This window comes from Ascaphus truei, chromosome 2, assembly GCF_040206685.1.
Source record: "Ascaphus truei isolate aAscTru1 chromosome 2, aAscTru1.hap1, whole genome shotgun sequence".
Taxonomy (NCBI): Eukaryota; Metazoa; Chordata; class Amphibia; order Anura; family Ascaphidae; genus Ascaphus; species Ascaphus truei.
In genome coordinates, this window is record NC_134484.1 from 174,666,077 (window position 1) to 174,688,305 (window position 22,229).

A 22,229-nucleotide genomic window follows, 5' to 3' on the forward strand; every position below is an offset into this window, starting at 1 on the left:
TGTCTGTAATTACAAATAAAAACAAAAACACACCATTGCGCAGTATATAAATTCTAATACCCTAACCAGGAGAAGAATATTTTTCTCCTGGTTAGGGTATTAGAGTTTATATACTGCGCAATGGTGTGTTTTTGTTTTTATTTGTAATTACAGACATCATCTGGGAAATCACACCTGGAAGAAAATCTACCTCATTACATCTGTTGGTGTATTACTCCACTATCAGGACTGTCACTCCATCCAGGACTGTCTTTTGATATGGTACTGTGATCATCATTTTTTGCGCCGGGGACATTATTTTTGTATTTGTACGGTAACTAATGTGTTCAATTTTTATTTGGATTTTAATACTAGTGTATTATAGCAGGGGGTCTCCGGAGCAGAACCTCATTGATTTGAGGTCCAGGGACCCCCTGCTTCCCGAGATACAAGCCTTGTTATGGGGTGCTGGTATCTCCTATGCATTTAAATGTCCTGCGTCACGGGACTGTTAGAATAAAATGCATAGGAGATACCAGCACCCAATAACGTGTCCTTTATCTTGGAAGCAGTGGGTCTCCAGACCTCAAATCAATGAGGTTCTGCTCTGGAGACCCTCTGCTACAATACTCCAGTATTACATTTTATAATAAAACATTTTTTGCTCTCTGGCGATTTTAAAAGGACATTGTCCAAATCTCCTCATCTGATACCAAGGGACATATGATCAATCCCTTGGAAGCTCATACTTGATGTATCACCCTTGTGTACAAGGTTAACATGTCTGGCTACTGGAGTATCCAGGTTATTTCTAATCGTGCAAATATGCTCAAGAATGGGTCTTCTAAGATGTCTTGTGGTTCTCCCCACATACTTAATTCCGCACTTACAGTAGATGTAGCCAGATATACCCCTTCTATTGTTTTACAATTAATACATTTCTTAATTGTAAACTTTTTACTTCCATCCCAATTCCAAAATTGTTTGGAGGGATTCATGAAATGACAACCTTTACATGATCCACAAGCATATGTTCCTGTTGTTTTAGAATAAAGCTAAGTTTCTTGGTGTGTGGATTTATACTGTAATGGCTATGCACAAGACTGTCTGACAGATTTTTAGGCCATCCGTATGTAATTGAGGCTGTTGGATTTAAACTTTTCCTTAACTCATCATTTTCTAAAAGAATATGCAATGACGATTTTACACATCACGGATGCTGTGCCATTGTTAGTTATAAGTACCTTTTATTCTGATAGGTTGTTTCTCAGCTTTTTGGTTAGTGTTTTCATATAGCAAGTTGGTTCTATGCGTGCTTTTAGCTCTCTTATAACCTGCCTCAATACATGTATATATAGGCCTTGTACAGGCTAAAATATGGGGATAACAAGCCACTCCCTGATTCCCTATACATAGGTGATAATATAATGCCCTATAATGTGATGGTAGGCAGGTGGAGGGAGTATAAGTGAGACCCTCTGCAGCCAGTGTAGTGCTAACTACATCCACCCTGGTCATAGAATAAATCACTGAGACGGTAGAGTTAAATCCACACGCAGTATATAGTGGTGTAATGATACAGCTACGATCACATAAAGGGAACACCTCAGGAAGGGTTGTAGGTAGTATTCTCTTAATAGCACTTAGCTTGGGTAGCTATATCAATGCTAGATATTAATCACAGTGCACTGTCGGGCACACTGCACATTGTTGGATTAAACAGCCCTGAGTGAGATCAGGCACTAATTGGGCTCTAATTAGTGTAGTTATCCTGTACCAATGCTGATCGTTTGTGCTTTACCAGCGCTAAATGCCCATTTTACAATGCATAGGTAGAAGGCTTATTGGGATAGCATGGGCAAACTGGATGTCTCGAAACATATAAAAGAATGATTACTGTGTGGACCAATACAATGAGGGTGTATAGATTGCACAAGTTGCCCGAAACCAAGTGCACTGCAATAACGTTTGCTCTTGGCGCTATCTGAATCAGCAGCACAGAGTCTCACTGTCTAAGCACTCAGTGTGATGTCTGAGTAAACAGCCCGGGCCGAGGTCAAGAACCAATTAGGCTCTAATTAGTATAGGTATCTTGTGCAGACGCACTGGTTAAGGGCTATTCGGATAGTGTGAGCGAACAGATAGGTTCTGAATCATTCTATGATCATACATATACTGTCAGAATAAGTGGCAATACTGGTGCAGTGCAATCTGGTGTAACTTTGGCGCTGTCAGAATAGACAGTCAAGGGACCAAATAAAGCTCCAATAAATGTTGTCCTCTTGTGTTGACGCTGATCCTATATATGGTATCTGTGCCAAAGTACGTGGAGCAGTTTAATAATAGGGGGCTACTGGTATAGCGTAGATAGAGCCAGTGGGTCCCGAATAATGTACTAATCTTCAGTGTGGTGTCTGAAGTAGTGGCTGTGTTGACTAACCAAGGGTAACACAGAGAGCTAAAGGCTGATATTAAAATGCACAATCCCTGCATCAGTACTGATCATGAGGTTATATCAGTGCCGATGTCCTTGGGTGAGTGCTGTCATCAGACCAGAGAGCTGTAATGAGCTCACCAGCATTGAAAATAAATATATATATATATATACTGCGGATATCACGAGTGAATAAACTTGTATCAGAATAGGGTCAGAAAGACAGGTTGTCCCCAAAATGCTGGAGCATTCTGCTGCTGAATAGACTCGAATATCCTCACCGGGGAGGAAAAACGTCAGCGAGCACGGCAGGGCAACAAATTGGCAAAGGCTGGACTGTGAGAAAGCCCCTGAGTGGGTGAAACGCGTAAGAGTTGCGGGGGGTGCTATCTCTTTTTTAATGTCCATGCAAGAATAAAGTATTTTTTCACCACAGTCCAGCCTTTGCCAATTTGTTGCCCTGCCGTGCTCGCTGACGTTTTTCCTCCCCGGTGAGGATATCCCTGCTTGCACTCCCACACAGCTGGAGCACGCAGAACAGAAGAAGAAAAAGAAAAAGAAAAAAAAGGAATGGATTTTACAGCTATCAGTGAGTAATTTCACTTTGTTTTAAGTGGAGCTTCCCCAGGAGTTGCAGTCTATGCAGTGCGGGACTCATGTATGGGGTCTGGGTGGGTTTTAGGACTTCCCCCAGATAGCCCTTCACAGTCGCCGCCAGACCGCATTCCAACTAGGGGTGATTTATTGTTCAGCTCCCTCACTTCATTGGGTTTTCCGGATAAAGCAGCAATCAATTACTTTAGTGGTTTCATGCCCTGCAGCACTAGTCAAATTGAGGGACCGCTTATCACAATGTTCTGTTCATATACTGAATAGACTCTGCAGAATTGCTACAGTTACGAGTAAATACCCTAGCGCAGAGCTCCACAACAAAGTGACTGTTCTCTGACTGTGACGTTCCCCTCATTTGCAAGCCCTGATGAAGCGTGACTCGTGAAACGAGCGCGTCTGCTAAGCCAAACCTCTGTGCATGCGCAGACCGTTCATTGTGACCGCAATAACCAGAGAACAGTCAACTGCAGTGTTAGAGTGCTTGCAACTAGGTTTTCTGTTCTTTTTGTATTCCTACCAGCCATACCTAGTGAGCACCTCACTTTCACTTACATTTAGCTGTAGCGGGGCATTTTATGTGTCTCTTCTGGCCTTTAAGTAGCAGGCAATTGCTATCCAAATGTGCTTGTGCAAAGTACTTGTACCTTGTCCTGTCTGAGCTCTGCCTTGCCTTTGTTTTGCCTGCCTCGATCTTGGAACTGAATCTGAGTACCCCTTGCCTGCCGCCTGCCTCGACCTCGGAACCAGACCTGACTATCCCTTGCCGGCCGCATGCCTCGATCTCGGAACCGTACCTGACTACCCCTGCCTCCCAGGCCTCTGATCCCAGGCCAAGGTCTGTGTATTACTCCCTACCTCTGCCCTGCGGGCCCATATCCTGTCTTGCAGTCAGTAACGTTATACTGTGTGTCTGAGTTATTTACAGTTCCTAATTTATTTGCAAAATATACACCAAAGTACAGATGTAACAGACATTACTGCACTTGCTGGTATACTCCTGCCGATTAAATAGCATGTTTACCACACCTCCTATTCATACACAGCTATTTCAAGAAAATGATTGCTTGTCCCGCTGGTGCATTGTGTATGTCCAACAACAATGCACCAGCACGTACAATAACGTCTGCTAAATCTGTTTTCTTTATTAGGTTTAGCATGCTTTCCCCATTGGTTATCACATGATATAAAACAAGCCCTCTAATTGTTCTGTGTGAGTGCAAAATATGTAATTTTCCAAATAAAAGTGCCATATTAAACAACAAAAATAAAGTAATACTATTAACTATCCAGAACAGAAAGATCTATTGCTGAGGCAGCAACTTTTCAGTTGAATTTAATCAAAAGTCTGTCAAATTCCTCATTTTCATGGAGGCATTTCATTTAGATCACTGTGCAAGCAAATTAAATTAGTATTAACCTTGTCTGTGAAAACGATGCTTCAGAAAGGTAAATGTACCTTTCTGACATGTATGAAAATGAAATGATAAATTGATATACACAAACCTCTGGGTAGATGGGACTCCTCTAATGAGTAATTACCTGCAGTGTAACTATATTGATTATGTTTGTAGACTGTCAAGTGGGTTGGTGGTATATGAACTGAGTGAAATCAATCTTTAAACAAGATTCTACAGAAATCCAGTTTAGCATTCAAACAGAGGTGCTCAAATAGAGAATTTAGAAAGAAACAAAGCAGTCAATTAACAATAGGTGATGTCTGAATATTATATTCACTCACCTGCAATTCACTGCTCGGCTTTGAAGGAAGTGAAGGGGTTGTTTATCAAAGTCAGGTTGCTACAATACTGGTGCAACAAAAAAAATAATAAAGAAAAAAAACTTGCTCTTAAGTGAACCATTATTGCCTTAGTTTGGTAATTTTCACTATTTGAAACATAAACATAAAATATTCTAGGGGGTGTTTCTGAAACATCTCCGAACTGGCAAAGTTCTGTATGGCAGGCCTGGGACATAACAGAGCTTTACCAAAGCAAATAATCCTGTTTAAAGCAACAGGCTATACAGATGTACTTTATAAAACATTATTACCCCCGTTAATGCAAGTTAAAACACAAAATACTATTTTAATTACATGTGTTCTCATTAACCCTCTAGCACAACTGTTAAAAAAAATAGGCAAGCGTTAACACAATACAGGTGCAATAGCATCTGGTACATTTGTAGTATATTTAACTACATATTGATCTATATTTATCGTTTTGATTTGTATGTACAGTAAGCAGCAAGTTATAGAGATTAGTGAAATGTTTCAGGCCACAAAACATATGAAATATGCCCCTTTTGAGTCATAAAAAAAAGTTGTTGCTGAGTCATTGTTCGCAATCGTTTTGCCAGACATTAAGTCAATGTGCATTGCAATTCTATTTAATATGCTAATTTTCTAAATTCTTTACAATTGCTAGAGTTTTTTTCAAACTTGTCTAAAATTGCTAGATCTACTTAAATATATAATTAAGGCACATCGACCATTTCTCTCACTCACTAGCAATATTTCTCTAAACGCAAATGCATTTTGTTGGACAGTTTCTCTAGGAATGTAACCATACAAAAGTTTGTTTTAAAGCATTGCATCGATTTCTTGAATTTGCATACAAATTAAGGGCATTTTTTTGTTGTTGCATAAAATACAAGGAAGTTCTGCGAGGCCAGGCCACAGACAAAAGGGGAAAAGTGATGCCAAACTTGAAGCATTTGTACAGATTTTTGTTCATTGAAAATTTTGGATATGAATAGCTGGTAAAACTATCTTATTGAATACTTTAAATCAAATACTAATGCACATAGTGAACATTTTAAGCAAAATATCTTGTGTAGCACAGTTTCCCCCACCCTATGGGAGATATGGCGGCTACTGAGTGTGTGGTGCATTACCTGCAGCTCACAGGTGGCCTGAACCTTCGCTACTAGGAGCCTGGGGTGTACCTGATCTGCCTGTGACAGTGCCTCCACCTGTGTGAATCCTAACTATGTTGTATAACCCCTTCACATGATCCAATGCAAGAATACACACACAAATATAGATAACAGTTTACTGAAAAAGGAATAACAATGAAACACCAACTAGGCCAACTAGGCCATGCACGGCCGTAACCCCACAGTGTCCTCCAACATAGTGTCCACACCCAGATGGGATATTTCACTGAAAAACTGAGGTGCCGCTGGGCACCCAACCACCGTGGTGTCCACAAGAGTCAACCCACCCAATGTGTGTGTCAGCGCTGCCCACAATTAAAGTGTGATTTGTTGGTAGCGCCGACTGAAGACATGGGAGCCATCCGGTCCCACGCCATCATCGCCAGCGAAGAGTTCGCCTCCACGTGGGGTGGTATCCACCTGGAGGGTCCCACCGTGAAGATAGTCTCTGTGCCTTGCGGTGGTGGTCCCAGACCACAGGCCGCAGCGGCTGCGCGACATCCTTCTGTGTCCCTGACACTATAATTGCTAAATGGGGCAGTGTCCCTGTCTAATGGCCGGTCCCTGTGGTAGCCACAAACTTTACAGGGGAGTCTGGCCTAACTGGGGCCTATGGGGTTTCTGGCCCTGCACACACACCCTACCCTTTCCTTGTCACAGCTCCGACTGAATCGTGGTGCAGGCACACCAAATGTATCAATCCTAGTCGTAGGGGATTGCTGCAGCCCTATTGGCTGTACTATGTCACATGTAGCCATCTCCCAGAGCATTCTGGGGCATGTAGTTCCCCAACAGAGTGTGTCTGTAATGGCCGACGCTAAACCGTGCCCTGCACATTCGCAGAGTGTATCAAGTTGGCCACCGGACCTAACAAGGCACTGAGCATGCGCAACTCCCTATTGCGCATGCGCACGCATAACAAAGATGGCGGAGCTCCGCCGACTGGATCGCCAGCCCACCTGCCACTGCTCTGCTCCCCCCACACATCGCTAGCACCTGATCCTGCCTCCACTACCAAGCGCCAGGAGGTAAGGGGACAGAAGGGGGACCTGGCCACACGTGTAACAAATGAGCCTGGTGTTTTTGCATGTGTCTGTACTGTATGTGTATATATACTGTACTTGAATAACTTGTTGCTCAAAAGATACAACTAAATGGCTACTTTGTCATTAGATTTAAAATGAAAATATAAAAATCTCACTAATAAATTGTAAGCCAATATAGGAGGAGCCCTGGAAATGTATATTTGTTTTCCATATAAATGTGTAGCCCTGTTTCCTTCTAACATAAAGGGTGTACTCGTGCTAGCTTTACCTGCTGGCTCACAGAGATCTGAGCCTCCACCACAGGGAGCCTGGGGCAACAATATAAGTACTGGCAGCGCCTCCACCTGCCCAGGATCCCAATAATATGAGAAAACACCAAACAGGAAATAGTGACAACAGCTCTTATCTTAAGTTGATAACCTTTACTGCATATGTCACACAGAATAAACAGAAATACAATCCCACTATTAACCATAACCATCCCTTGCAGTATAGAGGAATGACCCATCATCGTGTATTCCCACACTGTGTCCAATGTACGAACCAGCCTCTTGGTCTCTCAACCCCAGAGTGTCCCCAAGGAACCCACCCCCCCAAGGCGTGATCAGCGCCTTGATGTTACCGGTATGTTGGTGCACTTAAGGAAATACCTGCCGGGCGCTCCACCACCCGGACCCGCTGACACGTCAAAAAGGATCCGCCGATCCAACGAAGAGTTCCCACCACAGGGGATGCCTCCAGCATGCCTTGACGTCCGTCCAGTAGTCTGGTCCCAGACTAGGAATATCAGATTACTCAGCTTCAGCAGCATTGTCCCTGACTGTTACTGAATACTAAAGGCAAGGTCCCAAAACAAAGGACTGTCCCTACAGCAACCACAAGCTAGAGGTGACTCAGGGCCTTAACTGGGGCACCCTGCTACGGAAGCCACCTGCGAAGCTCTCGCCCTAGATGCAGCCGCGTCTCTTCCCCCAGCTGCCCTGCACCTCATCCTCCCCACCAGAATCCCTGACCGCCGCGGAGGTTAGTGTCAGAAGAGCCAAAGGCAATAACCCAGAGGGGAACCTGGCTACATATGTATGGGAAAATAAAAATAAAATTAAACTAAGTAAACAAAATAAAATATTTATTACACTGTACTGTACAAATGCCAAATCTTTGCTGTAAATGTGCAAATGTAATGCAGGCAAAGAGGAATCAGGAAGTATATTTGCTTACCAAAGGGAATCTATTTGCACAGTTACTGTATTTAGAACCCCCAGGAAGCACAAATAACATTATTGTGTAACACATTTTAAACAATAAGTTTCAACATTGTGGGTTGCAAGAGGAAGTGTGTCACATTTGTAGGACTCCCTATGTATCCTGTGTAAGAGACTGTCACGCCTGTATGCCCGCAGACCTGGCAAGACCCCAATACTGAGGTGGGAACGGTATTACACCACACACCCACAGCAGTGGGAGCGAGCCCGAAGTGTGGTATAGCGTTGCTGGGCCTGTTGGTAAAGTGGTTAATATACTTGCAACGTCTTGTAGGGTTAAGCGTAAGAATGGTTGTGTCCGTGTGCCAATGTCCAGGCGTCCAGAGAGTAGAATAGTCGAAGTTCAAAGCCAGGTCCAAGGATTCCAGAGGTCAGCAAAGTAAAGTTCGTAGCAAGGTTCAAGGGGTACAGAGAGCAGAGTAGTCCAGGACAAGCAGGGGTCAAAACCAGAGAAATCCAAAGTAATACAGGAGCAGGAACAAGCAGGGACACAGAGGGAGCACAGCATAGGTCAGCACACACAGGGAAACAGGAACTATGCAGAGCGACGATAGAGAGGACAGATGGATTATAAAGGGAGACACACCAATAGGAGAGAGGGGAGGAGCAGGGAGAGAAGTGGGAGACAACAGGGATAGGTCAGGGAGAGAAGAGGAGGAGACAGAAGGGGGAGACAGGGAGATGGCCTGTAGGGACTTGGAGGAGGAGTCAGGAGAGTGAAAGGCCCAAGAAGAGGAGTGTGTGCGCGCGCCCTCTGTAAGCTTAGGGTGCGTGCGCACAGGCTGCACAGGGAGATGGCCCGCAGGGACTGGGAGGAGGAGTCAGGAGAGCGACAGGCCCCAGAAGAGGAGGCTGTGCGCGCACCCTCTGTAAGCTGGGGGAGCGCGTGCACAGGCTGCATCACCAGGCGCGCGGAGCACCATGCCACGGGCACCCCGGTGGAGGGAAACAGAGGACCGGACGGAGCCACCAGGGAAGGTGAGGTACTGGCCACAGGCATAGCGAGTGTTTGGGGGTGGGGAGCGTTGCCGCAGGGGCTCGGCGACCGCGCGGGTACGCGAGACTTGCGGGGCATGTGCTGAGGCAGTGGGGCAGTGAGAGAGGTTGACGGAGCGGGACAGGAGTGGGAAAGGGCAGAAGGATTGGAAAGAGATGGGACAGAGGGAGAGAAAGAAGGGGAATGAATCCCCTGAATCGTCACAGAGACGTGTTCAGAGGTACGCATTGGAAACCATTTAAAGTGAAACTAAAATTAGGCTTTATTGCGCCTGTCCCTTTAACGCAGCAAAAAAAAAAACCTACTCCACTTTGGAAAATATCTACACATGTAGTTCAGTCCTCTCTAACTGGGTGGTTAGCTAAGCGGTTTACCAGCCCCAAATATACAAACATATGTACAGATATATAACAGTCCCATAAGAAAGTCTTATCTGTTTCTTGTAGCTGTAGGGAAGCCTCTGTGCTCTCTTGTGTCAGCACCTTTGTGTGCTAAGGCAATTGTCTGGCCTGGTATAGAGTTCTGGTCCCCTTGTATTGCTATCAGCATACAGTCGAGTCGTTCTGCAGCTCAAGACATCTGTTCCTCTGGCCAGTCCAGTGTCCACTAAGGAAATCTTCTGGTCTGTCTTTCTTGGGTCAGCTCCAATTGTGAGCTTAGGAATCTACCTCCTGTGTCTCAGAACAGGCTTTTCTGACAGAGTTCTGATTAGACAGGTGGAGCTGGTTGATTGCAGGTGTGCAATAAACCAGCACACTACTGGATTAGTGGCACGTTTCTTAACAGGGGTAAGTCCCTGTTACATCCTGAGTCACATATTTTGATGTTAAGGTACAGAAAGATAGGCTCGAGGAAGAAAACTATAAACTTTAAAATGAATTAAAAAACTATTACAAAAGAATTAGACATTCTGAAATGAGAATGATCTAAAATGACAGGAAGAAAAGTTACTGAATCTGCCTCAGGAATAGAAGATAATGCAGCTCTTCTAAATTTGTGTTAGGTACCTCTTTGTCCTCATTTTAAATTCTAAAATGTACAGAATCTATGCTGCAATCTTAGCAGCAACTAGAGGGAAAGTGTATTTAAAGACACAATTATGAGGTTTAAGTAGTCTTGAGGTTTGTTTTTCAGAACAAGAAATACAGTACCATTAAGATTGGGCCAAGATCACATTGCATTCCTTCAGTGAAGCAAATTTTTTAATTTCCTGAAGCCACGGATATGTTTTTTATTAGTCTTACCCACCCCAGATCTTTAATAAACTTACTACAGTAGTTCCTTTCAAGTCTAGGACCTTGAAAACATGGTAGGAAATATGCTGAAAGCATTAAAATCACAACTGCAAAGTATGAGCGGTCCTGTGGGGAGTGGCTATCTCAATGCACACTGCAATGGGCTAACAGAAAGCAGAAGTCATGTGTTTGGTGTGCTAAGGCCATGTGTAGCCTGTAACCCAATAACAATTGGTTGGGGGGACGACAAAGTGGGGAAAGCAGCGATGGTGCCACAGATGACTCAAACTACAGTGAGCTGATTCTCAAATGTAGAAAAAAGGCATGTCCTGAATAACATGTATGTTACGGATGTAAAGTTCTGAAAAGCAGCTGAAGGTTTAAAAAATGTAAAAGTGTTTTAACTGGGAGTGTTTCTATGATTTTACTAAATGATGACTCACAGTACCGCAAATTTTAGACTGGTGTGTATCAAATCATACTTGTCCCCGTTTACCAAAATACTATTCAAATCTAAATAAAATCAACTATAGGTCACATGTTATCCTAATGATAAACTTTAAAGTTGATAAATATTGAATAAATGTACTGTATAACATGTTGTAGGCCAATTTATTTTATGTACTACCTTCGAACTACATGCTTCTTGCTTTATGAAAGATAATCTTCATTCGGAAATGTTATATTACACTGTTTAAATGACAGTTGTTTTCTATAAATCTATGCACCAATACTACAATCTATAGCTGATTGAAAATGTCATGCAGGACAAAGAGGAAACCAGAGGTACCCTTACTCTAACAGAGGGAATCTATTTACACATGTCTGCCCAGTTATTGACAACCCCCATAAACCACAAAAACAAACAGGCCACATCTGTATATGTTGCAGAACAGCCTCACTGTAAGGTAAGTAAGCGTCCAAATGGTATGGTTTTAGGCTTTAAACATTCAGTGGTTTATTTTCCTCAACAAAACAAATAGGAGCACTGTCCCTTTAAGGCATACCAAATCATAAAATAAAAACCTTCTCACCCTTTGGAGACTAACTCAGAGCATATCCCTAGCTATACACCTGGGTAGCTAGCCTACTTCAAAATTTAAACAATTACACTATGTCTAGAATGAAATATAAAGTCCATGTCTGTGGTTGGGGAAATCTGTCCTAAGCCAGTCGTCCAGCGAGTCCAGCCCCATGGAAGTCAGAGCTCCACTTCTTCATCAGGTCTCGATTGCCGGTTCCTTGAAGCAAAGCCACATCCTGTGGTTTGTTCACACACGTGGCGATTTTATTTCCTCTCTAATATTCCCATATGGTCCCTAGACCCTGCTCCCTGCAGGTCTAGGGAACAGACCAACCAGTGTCCTCCTAGTAGCCGAGGGTTCATATCAGGGCGGTCACGATGCGCTCAGCACAAACAGGACTTAGACCGTGGGGCTGAGGTGGGGATGTATATAACCGCCACCCTACAACCTTGGAGATGGGTTCCGGATTGCTTAGTCAGAGTTGTGAGGCCGGGTCAGGGTACGAGAGTTCGGGTATGTCGTGGTCCAGGGTTGGAGTGAGAAGAAGGGTCGATATCCGTAAGCCGTGGTCAAGGAGAGGAGAGAGCAGGAATCCAAAGTCAATCCGAAGTTTAGGGTTAGAGAAGAGACGGGTTTGGGTACAGGCAGGGGTCAAGGCACAGGTTCAGATAAGCACTGGAAACAGACAGACTTCAAGCAGCGAGCACTGCACATTAACCTTAGTTGGCACAGGAATCAGGAAGGTAAATAAAGGGAGTGAGAACCAATCAGGAAGCTGCAGACAGAGTGAGGTCAGACAAAGGCTGTGAGCCGATAAGAGGAGAGATTGGCTGCAGGTGAGAGGCAGCTGATATCCTTCCTGATATCAGCTGTCGTGCGGCATGCATGCGCAGGTATAGTGAGGCGTGGGGCGAGTGCGTCGCCAGTGAGTGCAGGTGCCATGGTGCTGTGCGGGGAGCACGCCTCCGCGGATGTTTTTGTTGGCTGGCGAGCACACGCAGACAGGGGTCTCCGCGCATCACTGCATACCATGTCAGGGGGGGTTGAACCTAACCGCGATCCTAACAAGGGCCTACCGGCAGATCAGGCCACGGATTATAAGTATGTACAATCAATCATACTGGATCGTTTACATCTAATATATAACTATATGTAGCTTAAGCCTGACCCCAGAAACCTAGTGGCAGCAGTTCTGGAACTTGAGATACACCTCTAAGGTGAGAACCTGGGTCATAGCTCAGCACTTACTGGACTTGTGTACACTGTGGATACAACCCATGCAACACACCAAGGAGGCGATTCTCAAACAATTTATTATAATTGCAAGTTCCTACAGGTGATAACCCCTCCTGCACACTCTTGGGTAAATTGCCATGCTGCCAAAACCTTAACTGTGCCTTAACCCAACCTGCTGACACCCAAAGAGGGAGGCCGGACCAGTGTGTAAACTACAACCGATCCACTTGCAACTGCCAAGCTTCACCAAGGGATCATTCATTTCAGCAACAGAGTGGTCTTGACGCTGATCCCTGTATAGACCCTCATCATCTGCCTGATGTCAGCTCATCGCCAAAAGAGGGGAACTTTTGGGTTGCACGCAGGACCCACCCGACTTCTGGTCCCCAGTATCCTGTTCAGCTAAGTGATATCCACGTCAACCCCTTGGGAGCGAGCCCTCTCCATCTTCTACCTGTGGGAAACAGAACTATCATCATATGGAGTCATATGGAGTGCCCACAGTATATTTGTTCCCTCAGCAGGACCGTCACCTTCACCTTCCACAGAGATAGCTTCGAAGTTTGGATACTTTCAGTCCTGATTGGGTAAAAATCTGTACAGGCCCTTGTGGATTTCAGTTCTCCGGAGAAAGAGTCTGAACAGGGAAGAAATTGTGTACAGGTGTACACGCACCTTAGTGCATCTGGGGCGCGCTAGGTTTAGTATAGACTATTCCACATAAGTATTAATTGAATACAAGTATGTGTCCATGGGATACAGATTGCAGACCAGATGTGACCTCTAAAACTGATTGCTTGCAGAATTATGAAGATAATCACACAAATAAATAAAAATAAGATATAAAGCCCAAATAGTAAAATCGTATATATCATAAATAAATAAAATTAGTAACCACTGATAGCTTTATCTCTTAGAGATGCAGACCAATAGCTTTGCACAGATGTAATGTCCCCCTGTAAGTTTATTGAGTATACAGTATATAGTTTAACTCAAATATACTTAGATAGGTGTTAGAGAATATTTAGATATAAAGTCCTCCTCAGTGTGAGATATTTTTCGTATTCGTTTAGTAGTTGATGCTGCCATATAAAGAATATATCAGGATAAAAGCTCCAGATTCTTGCACAAATTAGGTAGCTTGCAAAAAATGTGTGACTGGACAGAGTGACAGACTACTAATGTCTGACACAATGTCTCCATGTCACGGTGGTAACTGTGGTGTAGCAACAAACTCATATTGCAACATTTATGAACATAAATCCCATGATCAGCTATACCCCTTCCCTATGATAAAAAATAGGCGTGTTAGTGAACCGCCTGTGCTCAAAAGTAGAGCTAAGTTTGTGTAAAAGTTACAGCAGTGCTATGGGTGGAGGGCAGGCAGTCTCTGCTCCTCTCCCATGGACCTCAGCACGTCCAATTGCCTACATACGTTTCGCTACTGGCTTTGTGCAAGAATCTAGAGCTTTTATCCTGATATATTCTTTATATGGGTTAACTTAGAGACATTTTCTCAGACATATTCAGCCTGTCATTTTGTCCATGTTACCCAGCTTTGAAACGGATAAAAACTGAGCTGATTGGTTACATGGAATATACTGCTATTTACCTGTGAGATTTATCGTATCATACTTCCCAATTTTAATTGGTTTGATTGTTACACCACAGTTACTATTGTGACAAGGAGACACTGCGTCAGACACTACAAGTTTGTCACTCTGTCCAGTCATATATTCTCTGTTAACTACCAAGTTTATGCAGCAGCCAAAAGCTTTTATCTGGATATATTTACTATATTGGCTAACTAAGAGACATTTTGTCAGACATATTGAGTCTGTCATTCTGTCCAGCTATATAGCTCTGAGACTGAAATATGTGCTTACATGAGGTTTAAATTGCACAGGAGCTACAATGTTTCATCATCTGTGTGATACTATATGTGGTTAACTACAACGAATGTTTACACTATGAGTGATATTAACGCTCCAACATATATGTTACTTTAACAAGGATCTAGGTGTTTATTGAAGTGTGCACTAGGGTGTTCACACTACACTGCACTACCTGCTAGGTGGGAGGCCAGAGCTGATATAAGTGTTATATATTAATATTCATTTACATATTTGGCCACAGGCATTGCACCCCCACAGTGCAGCAATCACTGAGACTCTCTATGACAGTAGATCCTTTTATTTCTCTGTATAGGTTACTCATTAACCATTCAGAGTCTGGTGTTTAGCTACACTTATTTAGATGTGATTTTGCATCTAAATGTGATGGCTTTATAGTCCTACTTATACGTTATATTGGGACTTTATACCCCAGTCTATACCCACTCCATTTTAAATTTGCACTTTAGATTAGGCAAGCCTCAGAGGAGGCATAGGTTCACTTACCTGCAATATTTTAATTTTGAGGTATCTCCTAATAAAGATTATTTTAATAATTCATCAATTCATTACATCATTAGATTTCTCTGGTGTCATCAGTGTACATATCTGTTTAGAGTGCTCTCATGATAGGGGTTTCATTTTTCTATTGTTGCTATATTTTACTATCACTGGGTTTCGGGGTTTTCTGCATACCGTGATAGCAACGCTGTCAAAAATGGCGAATTTAAAACCCTGGCCATTTTTTCTATTGGATTTACTTCATGAGGCCCATAGTCATCATAGTCCTTCTGAAAGAATAATCCTTGTTCCTTAAATTATTCTTTATATATGCAATTCCTTTTAAGTCTATGGAATTAGTTATAATGAATGATGAATTTTGTCAATCCATTTCTTATCATGACAACTGGAGAGATGTAAGTAGAAGTTAATGTTGGTACTGCACCGACACACTTTATTCGAGCAAATACCCGGTATGTACCTGGCAGATACCTGGAATGCGCCGCTCCTCACCTCTGACAAGCCCCGTTGCATTTGCCTTCCCAGCCTGGGTTTATGCCTGGCTGATGGGCGGCTGATCTGTTAAATGATGATGATTAGGATTTAATAGGCTGCAATGCTTCGCGTGTCTACCAGATGGCATAAATTCATGAATTGTAATGCAGTGTATATATATATACTGTGCAGTATTGCAGCCAGCGGGAATAAAATGCTTCAATCCCTGCCTGAAAAATAACTCAATGCACTCGGGCAGAAAACAGTCACAAACCTCAATACACCCGGGTATACCCGAATTCGTGGGACTAGCCAAGCTCGAATAAAGTGTGTCGCCAGTGTATCCTTAAAGTTAGACTTTGTGTATAGAATATTGTTTTCGATATAGATTTTCAGGTCTAGAAAATGAATCGTGAATTCACTGTTTAGATTTTTTTCTATGAAATGTCTAGAGTGTCCCCAAGCATCAATATTTATATTATATTAATCATGAATTTTTTTTTCAAAAGCCCCTGCTGGCATGAATGTGTGCTTACTTAAACAGCACCATGCATTAGAGTAAAATAAGGTGGTAATACCATTATCTTAAAGATAAATTGAACGTCTTTACTATTTCTCAATATATTAGTCTATAAACATCTATTTCTGATAACTGCTCTAAAAGCATTTAAAGTAAAAACAATATTGAAAACATAAATGACAAGTATCTTTAAAATATATATTAAAGTTGATGAAAGTGAATGTACAGTAGTAGAGGAAAATAAAGGATTATAACAGCTGAGTGAAGTGGTATATGTAATGTCCTAGAGACTTTTTCAACAAATGTTATATAATCAATTCCTTAATACTTTGTCTGGTAACAGTCATGGAATTGCATCATCAGCTATTTCCAGACTAGACTGTCTGGTTATATCTATCACATTATTGTATCCTGAGGGGACTTTACTCTTGATCACAGCTAAACAATTTTTTTCCAACAAGGAAAAATGCCTGCCTTAATCTTTCACTCTTTAAAGGATTTGAATGACCGTACTAATATTTTAAAGCTTATTTGCTTTAATGCTTGTACACTATAATTGCTTTTAGAAATATGTTATCAATTCTTATGAATAAATTGGATGCACATAGTGATAAAATGTAGATTTGCAATGTAACTGTAGAGAGTACTGTATAAGCAATTGAGGTATAAAGTGTAAATGTGAAACATTTGACGTATTCATTTTCTCTATCCTTCAAACGTATGAAGTAGTGTACATCCATGTTTGGTCTTAGTATACAAAAACCAACACTAGTTAAACTTATTTCCTCCAGACAGATTGTACATATGCTAGGGCTGGGGCCCAAATCCTACTACAATAAGTTAACAATATGCTAGGCTACTAGCAGAGAGCTTGGCAGAGGTCAGACATTATTACTCAACACATATCTTTAAATAACAGGGGCTTGTATGCGTATGCTCCCACATTAACACATTTGTGATCCTAAATCATGAGCATTATATACTTATAATACAAAGCAGTCTATACAAAAATACACCAGCATCTAAATCGTTACGCGTTATTCTCTCAATGTCTCTCCTTAACTCCCAATGACCCTGTGTTATTAAGGGGCCCTTTGTTGGTGCTGGCACAGTGCTGGAGCTCTTAGGTGTGTTGAGTTAAACGTTGCAGGCCGATTTCTTCACAAAGACATGGAAATAAACCAGTATGTGTAAACAGTGGTACTTTGGTGTTAACAGGTGGGATCCCCTTGTGGGTTACTCATGACTCCCAGAACACGAGCAGCTGTAACTTGGGGTGGACTTTGACTGTACTTTCTGGGACTTTTCCGATTCAGCAAAACTGGAGTAGTTCTTCTCATGTACTGAAATTGGCCCCCAATCTCACTCAGACAGGGATGCGGTCCTCCATGTTTGAGCTTTCCCTCTTTATGCTCCACTGGAGACTCTTAAACTAGCTCTCTTCAGCCCCTCCCCTCCAGGTAACCAATTATATGAAAACTCTCTTAGACTCTCAGCCATTGGCTTAAGTGCCTGTCCTTCAATCTCAGGTTTCCTTTTAAGGTGTGTAATCTCTCCCCCTGCTTAAAATGGTGATGCCCCCATCAATCTCAATGGGATATACATAATATTTTAAAAATAGTCTATAACATAACATTTCTAATCTAACACATTATTCTACTCTAGGCACAGATCATGACAGGCATGGTTGACTTCATGCAATTAAAAATTCCACACACAGCAACATTTGTGCACCACAGAGCACCAAACCTCCATGCTAATCTATGTCCAGTGTCATGGGGATCACCCACTTAGCTAGGCTAACCACTGGGACCTTAGTTGACACTTCAGGGGAGTCATATGTTAACATCATGGGGGGTCTGGTCTCTCATTTAGGGTTGTGAGTATACTATTGGTACCCTGACCATCCCCTCTACCCATTAATTGTCACTGTGGTAAACCATGCACTCAATATGGCCATGAATTTTCACAATGGCAATGAATGGGCAGCCTAAAAATTAAAAACAACCACAAAATAAAATACATTACAATTAAATAAAAACAAACATTTGCAAAAAATGCATTGATTGTCAATATGGTTATCAAAGGGGTATAGATAAAATCATTTACAGTCAATGGTTTTCCTACAAAAAAAATACACAATTAAATAAAATACAATCAATGTGTTTCTTACCCTTGTAGGGATGAAGATTCATCCTCCTCATCCACCAGCTGTACCAACTCTTGCCCCCGATGCAATGATGCTCATTAGCATGATGCAAATAAATTAATCAGCTTTAGTTGATTTAGGAGGAGGCCCCGGTGAATAGTTCCTTAGAATTTCTTTTCTTCTTATCGTCATCCTTTTCTTCTTTTCTCTCCAACAGGTCCAGGAGATGTTAATCTGCCAGCTTCTTGGGGTAAAATAAAATGTGACATATCGTATATAAGGCCTGTAAAGTTACATTTGACTGACAAATGGTATATCCACCAATCGGATTAGTGGATGTATCAAGTGATGGCTTCCATTGTTTTAATGGCGTGATGTCATATTAAAGGAAGGAATGCTTGCCACTCACGTAGCATATGCTTCCCTCCCTTTAAGATGAATATAATGAAAGCCAGGGCACTAGCAACCCTCCGAAAAAGGAGAGTGTGCACTGGAGAAAAAGCTCCCTAATAACATGTGCTCTGTAGGAAAATAGCATGCATAGTAGTATACACTGATTTAGTCAGTATAGGTTGGTGTGATAACCAAAAATCAATGTAACCAAAATCATCACTGACAATGAGGGAAGTACCAGTGATAATGTAATAAAATCAATTAAATAGGTCATTTAGACAAAAAAAATTAAATATATGGGACACATAATGGAACAACATGTACAGTACAAAGACCCACATAAAGAAGGAGACACTGCAGATTATGGCATGTGGAATCTAGTAAACTCCCCCTGGTGGTGTATAGAACCTACGTTGCTTGTGAGCATGCGCAAAAGCTTATGGAGGCTGTGCTGGAATGCGGGTCCCTAAGGTGAGTATGTACTTCTTTTAAGTGTATACGTAACCTCCCATCCCTGAAGGGTCATGGAGGGATACACTACAAATGTACCAGACTGAGTGTGGGTTGCCACAGTTATAAATACATACTTAAACACACATAGCCATATGCACATACAGAGGGAGACTCCACCAATTACAGCCTAGGGAGTTTGAGAAACTTCCCTTGTGGTGCAGTAAACCCGAATCAGCTGTAGGCAGACAAGCAGCTGATGGTGGCTGTTCTACAGTGTGGGTCCCTGATGGTGAATCGATTCTGCTATTATGTATGTTACTAACCTCACAATTCTAACTGTACAATGGAGAGTGTACTCATTGTGTATTAGGATATGTATGTAGTACCAAAATCACTAGTGTATAAAGCGGCAGCTAATAACAAAAGCCTAATAAAATCACAATATCACTGCAAGCCAAACCCTATGCAGGAAAAATTGTTGGACGGATAGGTAGGGTGGGGGAGGGAAAATGAACCCTGCAATGTGTTTTGCTCAATAACAGTGTGCGGTATAAGTGATCCTGATAAATGTCCCCAATATTATGAGGATGTTCTCAATAATAAAAGTGTGTGTGTGCCAAGCATGCACATTTTAAGTGAAACTTCTTTGCCTTTGTCCGTGTTTTGTCACAGATATTGTATTTGAAATTGTGCTGTTTTTTTATTAAAAATCAAAATACAATTTCTGTGACAAAACACAAAGAAGTTTCACTTAGAACGTGCATGCTCTGCACACACCCTGTTTTACCTATTTGCACTTCTATATTTATACTAACTGTGAATTCCTTGTGAGTGTGTGAGTGACTGTGTGTGAATGTGTCACACTGTGTGAATGTGTATGAATGTGTGTTGCTGTGATTCTGTGTGTGTGTGTGATTTTGTGTTTGTGCGTTTGATTCTATGATTGTGTGTGTGATTCTGTGACTGTGTGTGTGTGCGCGTGACTGTGTGTGCGTGACTGTGTGTGTGCGTCTGTGACTGTGTGCATGACTGTGTATGTATGTATGTGTGCGTGTAACTGTGTGTGTGCGTGTGTGTGTGTGAGTGACAGACTGTGTGGGTGACTGACTGTGTGGTTGAATGACTGAGTGGGTGACTGACTGGGTGTTTGGGTGGGTGACTGAATGTGTGGGTGGGTGACTGACTGGGTATGTGTGTGGTTGAGTGACTGTGTGTGTCAGTGGGTGACTGACTGGGTGTGTGGGTGGGTGACTCTGTATAGAGGGGGCCCACCTGTGCAGCAGAGAGATTGGAAGGGGTCCAGGCTGCTGATTCTGGTGTCCTGCACATGCGTGAAGTGCTGGGCAGGCCTGCACATGCATGGACACGCCGGACATGCATGGACATGCAGTGCGAGCCGCACCTGCGCATGCTCACTGTGCTGGCTGTACACGACGCTGGCCGCGCATGGCAACGGTCACACCTGCACATGCTCATGCAATGGCCGCGCTTGTGCATGCTCACAGCAATGGCCACGCCTACGTGGCCGCACGGACTGTATTGAGACTATTGGGTTCTGTACGGTGTGGCCTGGAATGGTGTTTTTTACGCATGCGCGAGAGGCACGCGTGACGTCACCTGTGTTACGGTTTTTCGTTACAAGGTAAGGATTTTTTCCAATGAAAACCCTGTAGGTACAAGCAAAGAATGCTGAGGAAGGGGTTAACCCCTTGATTACCTTAACGGTAGTAACAACTATGGTAATGAAAGGGTTAACCCCTCCCGCTACCCATCGAGAAGCCTATCCACCCACCCCGGGTCAAATACCCCCTCACCCACCCCCTCGATTCCCAATACACATTACAATACAAACATCAATACAATACATTGAACACCCCTGCCCCTCCCCCCCCCAGCATATAAAGAACAGTAAAGGGTAAAATCCCTATTATCCATACCTGTATAATAGCACATTTGCCCATTAAAAAATAAAACATAACCAAAACCCAATTACCCAGCCTGCACATTACAAAATGTAAATTGTTGTTGCATTTACCCCTGTCAGGATGAAGACCATCCTCATCCTCCTCATCTTCCACTGCATCCTCCTTATCTTCAGGGGCACCGACAGTAAAATAAAAAATCTAACTACTGACCTGCAACCTCTTAAACCACCATAGTGGTTATTAACCACTATGGTAATTAAGGGATTAACCTCCCCTCCCGCTACCCACCTGGGAGGCCACCCTCTCTGGGGAAACTACCCACACCCCATCTACCCATTGATTTTCAATGTAGTAAACCATGCCCACAATATGGACATGGATTGCCACAATGGCAATGGATGGGCAAGCTCCAAATAAAAAACAAGCACTGAATAAAATACATTACATTTCAATAAAACAAACATTTGCCAATAAACCAATTCATTTTCACAGTGGGAAACCATGCCCACAGTATGGGCATGGATTACCACAATGACAATGAATGGGCAAGCTACAAATAAAAAACAAGCACTAAATAAAATACATTACATTTCAATTAAAAAAAACATTTGCAAATAAACCATTGGGGGTAGAGGAAATGTGTGAAGGGGTAGTTTCCCCAGGGTGGCTGGTTAGGCCACTCTGATGGGTGGTGAGAGGGCATAACCCTTTCATTACCATAGGGGTTACTACTGCTAAGGTAATGAAGGGGTTACCCGCAACCTTCCCATTAGGCCTAACCACCCACCAGGGTGAAACTACCCCCTTAACCCACCCCTTCTCCCAACAAACCAGGTACTCTGTCTTAACCCCTTTATTGTCTTAGCGGCTAGTCACTAAGGTAATGAAGCTGCTTTTATTTTATTTTGATAACACAGTATTGAAGTACGGGGTCTCCGGAGCTAGACCACATTAATTGCAGCCTCAGGGACCTCCTTCTTCCAGAGTTGCAGGCCCTGTTATAGGATGCCAGTATCTCCCTGCTTTGTTTATATGTCCCGGTCATGTGGGATATGATGCAGGCGAATGTAAACATGCTGGAAATACTAGCACCCCATAATAAGGTCTATAAATAGGGAAGCAGTGGGTCGCAAGGGCTGAA